Source organism: Triticum urartu, chromosome 2 (genome assembly GCF_003073215.2).
Source record: "Triticum urartu cultivar G1812 chromosome 2, Tu2.1, whole genome shotgun sequence".
NCBI classification, from domain to species: Eukaryota; Viridiplantae; Streptophyta; class Magnoliopsida; order Poales; family Poaceae; genus Triticum; species Triticum urartu.
The window spans coordinates 317,765,700-317,773,581 of NC_053023.1; positions in this window are offsets into that span (position 1 = coordinate 317,765,700).

A 7,882-nucleotide genomic window follows, 5' to 3' on the forward strand; every position below is an offset into this window, starting at 1 on the left:
AATTTTCGAATTAGGGACAAAATCGACAAAAACAAGGCTAGAAATACAACGGGGAGGCTCCGAAATCGTGATCGACGTGGCTCTAGATACCAAGATGATGTAGGGTAGGAACCCTAGGGGCCGATCTTTCACGAAAGGAGCGGATCCTACGATGAAAACGAAGAACACGTGGGGAAACACGAGGGGAAACACAAGGGGAAACACGAGAGAAACCCTAAACCAACAAGAAATAGTCACACTTATGCTAGATTCCCGAGTACAAAAGAGATCACACGATCCACAGTCAACTAAGGACGATACAAGTAGCATGATCTTCTCCGTGAGGAGGTGTTGATGTCTTCTCCATGAGGAGGTCTTGAATCCAAAGGGATCCTCTCCGAAGAGGGGCCGCGGTCTCTCTTGTGGAGTAGATCCGATGTGGACGAGCAAAGCTCTATCTCAAGTATGAGCTAAACCAATGCTAACCCTAACACGTAGGTAGGAGAAGAGTATATATATAGTCTAGGTGGGCGAAGGGGTACATGGGCTATGGCCCAACACAAAAACAACACACAGGCATCAGACGTTCAGGAGTTACCGGTCGTCCGGAGACTCACGAGGGTCCGGACGCCCGATGCTCATCGGACCACCGTAGATTCAGCTCGGGTGGTCTTCGGTCGGACGTCTGGTCGGGGTCGGGCGTCGGTCGTATGGAGGTCTTCGGAAATCCGTAGTTTCGGCTCGGGTGTGGGTGTGCCGGTCGTCTGGAGAAGGTCGGACGTCTGGTGCCTGGAGATCGTCGGACGTCCGGGGTTCGCCGGTCATCCGGAGCCTGGGAGCTTCTAGCCGCCCTTCTACTTGTCTATTGAGCTTGGCGTCCTCATCGTCTTGTCCGTGGCTTTCCTCCAAGTGCCTGATCACACATAGGGTTTCCGCTTGAGGTAGTAGCCAAGTCTCATGCATATAAAGTGGTAGTTTGGAGAGGATTGAGTTCACCTCGGTTTCGAGAGCTCTTGTACGTGCTCGTGTCATGGGTCCGCTAGGCACTTGGTGAGAGAATGGTAGGTCCATGGGGATGACCATGGGATGCTCTAAATCACAAAGCCTTTCATTGGTGAGGCGAATGCGCTCCATTCCTTGCTGCGCTCAACACACACTGTCCGTACATGGTAGAATTCCGAGGTTGCCTCATCCTGGATCCAACACCAGTCACCCCTCCTCTCATCCCACCTCTCACGCTGCTGACCAAGGATATAATCTCAGGACTTCCTTGCCATCCGTGGCATCCAGCTGATGTTCCAAGAGCGATGAGCTTTGTTCTCCACCCGTGGGACAAAGTAATGCCTGAACAGATCTACATTGGGGGCGACTTCGATGAAATGCTTGCACAAATGGGCGAAAATGGCCATGGTCGCCATTGCATTCGGCATGAAGTCAAGGATGTGGAATCCATAAATCTTCATCATCGCCTCACAGAACTCGGAGAAGGGGGAGTAGAGGCCACATATGAAGTATGCGCAGAAGAACTTGTAAGAATTTGGCAGATCTTCCTCTCCCTCCGCCAGGACATTGGTAGTGCCATACCCCTTTGGGACTTTGCTTCCCCATAGGTACACGTACCTTGCTTGCAGAATCGTGTCGTCCATATTTGACGGGAAGAAGACGACGTCTCCCCTCCGCTTCTTGTCCAGCTCTGTTTCCCTCTTGCTTCCCTCGGCAAACACCTCCTTCGCCGGGGCCGTTTGCTTCCCTTTTACTGCAGATTTCTTCCCCATTTTCGCAGACGGCGGTGCGAATGGGAGAAGGAATCCGGTGAGGGCGGCGGCAGCGGACGGGGGAGAGAAAGAAGGGGCATTTGTTTGGCTTGCAGAGGGAGATGATGGAAGGGCGGGACATGAGACAAGTGTATCGTGTCGCTCCGTGTTTTCCAATCTTAAGGAAAAGGCGTGGAGCGGGGGCGCGACACTTTAGAAAGTTATCGTTTTACCTTAACTGCAACAGTCCCACGACCCCACAACTCGCAGTAATTGCGCGAAGTGGACGTTGGATCGACTGATCATCATGGCAAACCAACATGGGGACTAACCCAACGTGCCGCACGACACATATGGCTCAGGCCCGGGGGCTTATGTCGGGGAAAATAAATAGGGGTATACATTTTCCCCTGACTCGTGCACGGATGATGAAGCCCACATGCACGAGAACAAGATTACAACTCCCAGATCAGACTGAAGCACAAGAGACCAGTTCTTCAAGGGACCAGCATGCAACACAAGAGGACCAAGAGTAAGCCAGAGAATCAAGATACTACCAAGGGAAAAACTTCCCTTGCCGGGCAGGCCAGCCTGGAAAGAATGGGGCCACCCCCGGAAGCAAGCCTTTGGGTCGTCCCGGTAGGCCTGCTGGGGCTTGCGAAGGCAGAACCACCTCACTGCACCACCTCAGCATGACCCACGTCGTCGATCAATGTGGTGTCAAGCGCCAAAGTGGCTAAGTGGCTGCTATTTTCCACATGGAAGCCACTTTGTATAGAAAATACCTACAAGCGACACTCGTCCCACGACGTGTCGAGCGATCAGGCGCGAAGCTGGCAAAATAGCCCAGCAGAGCCTGTCGGGCAAGCTATGATGTGACGTAGAGCGGCGTAATTAATGCGCCTTGTCAGCCTTGCAGAGTTAGTATGATAGCATTGCTTGCTATCTAATCAGTGCATAATGACTGATTTGCCACTGTTGTGACCCCTTCTTCTATAAAAGGAGGCCCAAGGCAACCGTAGAAAGGGTTGGCTAATCCACCCCCACACATATTCATACGTGCGTAGCCGTTTCGCCCCGAGGCAACCCTGCCGGGCAAGCGTGTTGCGATCACGACCATTTTTTCCACCATCAATGCACCAAAGCAGGAGTAGGGTTTTACACCTCATGGTGGCCCGAACCTGGGTAAAGACTACCTATGTGATCTCTGTCATGATGTTCCACGCTCCTCTGCTCTTTGTGCAACGTGCCATCCCCCTGCCGAACCAGCAAGGGACCCTTGGTCCCATAGGTGGCCGTGGTTTCCCGCTATAGTGTGCTCCACTTGAATGGTGCAGGAGTCGCTAAGCCATTGGACCTTGTAGGGGTGTGGATGCTTCATCTTGACCAATTGAAGCTTGGAACATAGCTATTCACTTGCCAAGTTGTGGCACCTCCGTTGATGATGAATTTCACGGAACATCCGTTGATGCCGGCCTTGGTATGAAAGATGTGACACCTTTGGTCTTCGTCTTGTTGGTGTTGAAGTGTCAAGACCTTGGAGACCATGAGAGCGGGACTTGAATCATTGTCGCAATAGACTTGAGCATCTTCTTCTTCATTCACTTTATGGTGCATCGCGACGTTCTCGAAAGTTTCGATCTCGTCGTCACTCATGGAGTCGTACGTGCCATCATCGTTGGTGTTCATGGTTTGCTTTTGATGCATTGGAAAGACTTGTGTCCATGGCCACCACATGTAAAGCACTTCATAGAACTTGTCTTGGCGGGATTATCCGGTGGTGCCAATGATGAAGGAGTCCTATTCTTATAGTGGCTTGCCGGAGGTCATGTCGAGGAAGGTGTCGCTTGCTTGGAACTTGACTTATTGCTGGTATTTGGTGATGCTCTAGTCGAGGTAGAAGGTGTCGTAGTTGACGGAGCTTGAGTGTATGAGCCGTAGTTCTTGTAATTGAACTTGGCATACTTGAGGTCTTCTAGCACTTGTCGCTCGGCCTTGGTCGCTTGATGAACTAGCTCGACAAGGCTGGAGTAGGGTCGGAAATCGACAATCTTCCATATTGGGTGGTTGAGGCCGTTTAGGAAGCATGCCATTGTTTACCCATCATCTTCTTTGATATTAGCTCGTATCATGACAATCTCATTTCTTGATAGTATTCTTCCACCATCTTCGTGCCTTGCTTGAGCAGTTGTAATTTCTTTAAGAGATCTCGGGTGCAGTATGTAGGCACGAAGCAAGCTCGCATGACATCCTTCATTTGTGTCCAAGTGGTGATTGGTGGCTCGTCCTTCTCACGGCGTCGCTCGATCACTTGCTCCCACAAAATGTGGACATAGTCTTGAAACTCAAGGGAGGCCATGGCGATCTGCTTTTCCTCGTCATAGTTGTGAAGACGGAATATCTTGTCGACTTTCAAAGCCCATGAGAGATACTCCTCGGGATTATTGCTTTCGGAGAACTTGGGCATGGTGAACTTGAGCTTGTCGTAGCGTAGTTCTTCATCATAGTGACGATGTTGATGTCGCTCTTGGCGTGGGGGAGGTTCTTCAGGTGCTCCGCTTGGTGTTTCTCTTGACGTGGAGGGGGATCTTCGTCATGCTTGTGCTCTTGGAGTAGAGGAGATCGAGGCATATGTGCTCAGTTTCTCCTTTCTTGTTGTTCTTCACGTCGGTCGGCTTCTTCTTCTCGTGCTTGACGAAGTGCTTCCTCTTGCTCATATACTTGAAGGCTGCATTGGGCAACGGCTCGAGTGGACTCTTGGAGTGTGTCTTGAGCTGCTTGAGCTTGAGCTTCACGACTTTGTTGCTCTTGCCGGATTGCATCGCCGTCTTGAGATGCTTGACGTGGATGATGTGGTGGTAGTTGTTCTTGATCCACGGCTTCACATTCTTAGCGTCGCGCCTTCTCATGTGCTTGTACTCGGTCTTGTAGGCCATTGCCATGGAACGGATTTTCTTGTGGTTGGTGGTCTTGAGTGTCGTCGCTTCGAGGAGGACTCACATCGGAAGAAGAATATGATGACGAGTGGAGACTTGAGTGATGTTGTCTTGGTGAAGAGGTTGATGAAGACGCATGGCTCACAAACATATTATGGAATTCGTCTATTTGTTTGGAGATCTTGGCGTCCAAATAGTCTCGTTGTCTTGCTTCCGATTGCGGTAAGTCTGTGTTGAGTTGCTCGATGTGATCACCCAAAGCATCAACCTCTTGATGTAGAGCTCGTTGTGCGATGAAGAAGTGGTTCTTGGTGACGTAGTCGCATTCGTCATCCTTATCCTTGAAGAGAGGGTTCGTCGAAGAAGTAGGCCTATCCATCATGTAGATGTGCCGGTGAGTAGGAAAATGAGAGAACTCTACCAAACATAACTTTCCTGAAGATTGTGGATGTATCAAGTACGATCCCACGTTATGCTATAATAGTAGAGTCGGTACCGGGTTTTTTCTTATCACACCTACAAGTAAAAGTCTTATGGAGGATCTCGGTTAGGAAGTGGCACAAATAATTCAAGCAAATGTTAGTCAAGATGTTGAAAAGTTGAGCAGACGCACAAACCGCAAGTAAGACAAATAGATCAAACCCAAGGATATCACTAGGAACACGCACACGGAAGGTAGATGGGATCTGCATAACCAAGGGGTGATCTCTAAGAGGTGTAACCATGGGAAATGCCCTTGTTGTACGGATACTAGAGAGACAGTAGCTTGATTGATCTAATGGGATAGAAATGCTAGTGCACCGACCTCAGAGAGAAATGGGTCGTCTACTATCCAAGTATGCTTATGTATGTATGAACCAAGATCATGAACTAGGCAAAGTGGCTCAATGTATTGCTTACAAGCTCTTGCTTCTCTTCTTTTTCTTTTTCTTAAAAGCCTTTTTTACTATGTCACAATGCTTGTATGCGAGCCACAATGCGAGATAACAAGTAGTATATGCACGGCAGAGACGTAACATTAAAGGTGCACTAAGGCGTGGCCCGACAATTGTCAACTTGCTAGTCTCGATGGGTATGTAACGCAAAAGAGGCTCGAGGATATCAAGGTAATGGCAATGGTAAGACAATGGTGTTGTCGAGGTTACCATCCTTGCTTACGGTTGGTATGAAGACGAAGTGGTTGATGTCGAAGTGGAGTCCAAGCCGATGAAAATTGGCGGTGATGATGAAGAAAAATCATGCCTAAGTAGCCGAAACACTTCAGGACATGACAGAACCGCAACTACAAAGCTCAAGCACTCTCTAGAAATATTGCGGAAGGTCCAAAGTAGTGGTGGAAAGGTAAAATGGTGGAAAAGAGCAAATGGCTAAACTGCCCTGTGTGGTCCGTGCGCACGGGGTAAGTGAGGCCCGTGTGCACGGGGTCCTGTGTGCATGGGGTCCCGATGGCCCGTGCGGACAGGGTGTTCTGGGAGCGCAAGAACACCTCTGATCCGTGGGTATTTCGCAAATTTCCGGCCAAAATCGAAGGTTGGGTGGGTGAGGAAAGATGGTAAGCGGTAGATCCACTTGTCAAACACCAAATTCGTGGATGAAATCAACCAAATCTACAAGATCAAACAAATTGCAAGAAAACTTCTGGGGCTATTTTTCGTGGGGATTTTCAAATTAGGATGAAAAACAACAAAATCAAGCTAGCAAATGGGGGGGTGGGGACTCAAAGATGTGAATCAACCTTGCTCATGATACCAAGATGTTGTAGGGTGAAACCCTAAGATGGATATTTTCACACTTGGAGGGGAAAGAGGGATGAACACCAAGAACACAAAAAGGAATTCACTCCAATAAAACCCAATCACACATCTGCTAGAATAGCAAACACATAGATCCACAAGAGTACATGAACAATCAAAGGAAACAAGCACTAGGTAAAGTTCTTCCCACTCCTAAGACATGAGGTCTTGATGATGATAGTCTTCTCCAAGAGGAGGTCTTGAAATCCACAAGTGGATCCTCTCCTAAGAGGCTTTGATCTCCAACGGAGTGGTAGAAGGAGCAAAGCTCTCAAATATCTCACATATGTCTTTTCTAACCCTAAACATAACCCTAGGTACGGAATATATAGGCTTGGGGTGAGGTGGACAAAGTGGAGGCCCAAAACCCGAACTCAGTCGGCCATCCTATAGGGCATGTGCGCACGGGGTAAGTAGGGCCCGTGCGCACTGGGTCGCCTGGGACTTCCTGTCCTGCTCCTTTGTGCTTCCTTCTTCTTCCTCAAGTCCTTGGGGTGCTTCTCCTACTCCTTAGTGATGCTCCTTAGCTGCTTGGGAATGTTCCTCTTCGTACCTAATGATACATAGTGCATTTTGGTGAGGTAGCAACCAAGTCCTATTCGTGTCCATATGCATGTCAAGTAGGAAGGAATTCACCACGGTTTCCATTGCGCGTGCTCGAGCTCTTGTCATAGGACTACATGGTGCTTGATGTGTTGGTGTAGAGTCCATGAGGATGATGGAAGGATGCTCCGCATCAGGTTCCCATCGACTACAAAGGCGTGTGTGGCAACTTTTTCAATTTTCAAGATGACATGTCGGCTAAGTTTATCGGAGATGCTCATATGGGTAGGATGTGTGTGGGTGCATTCATAGGGGGTGAGTGTATGCTTGTATATGTGAGCGACTTCAATTGTACTATGTTCAAACAAAAGAGGATTTATGTGTTGGAAGTCATGAGTTTATAGAGCAAACCCATCAAAATCCCAAAACAAACTAAAATAGGCACGAAGCTAACCAATTTCCTCGCTTCCCCTTGCGCAGGTACATGTCATGTCCTATATTTTTATATCCCTGAACACCAACGCAACCACCTCGAAGTGCATATAGGTGCAGTTTGGTTCATGTCCTGAGTAGCATACCAGAGAAATTTTGCTGCTTGGCCTGGTCTAAGAAAGTGAAAAAAGGTTGTCTGGTCAGGCTAGAACATGAAAGAAGTGTTTGGTTCAAGGCCTGGCCTGGTGGATGCTAAGCACTCATAGTTTCTGCTTACTCACATTGTTCTCTGCACCATCATGATTAAAATATGTGATTACTCCCAAACAGCTCCATCAGGCACGTTCATGCATCCAAAATGGGTAGCCTGGACCAGTTTAATTGTGTTGCCTCTATTCTCCACCAGGATAACCTTGTCGTCCCATCGTCTAGGCCAGGCTTACAC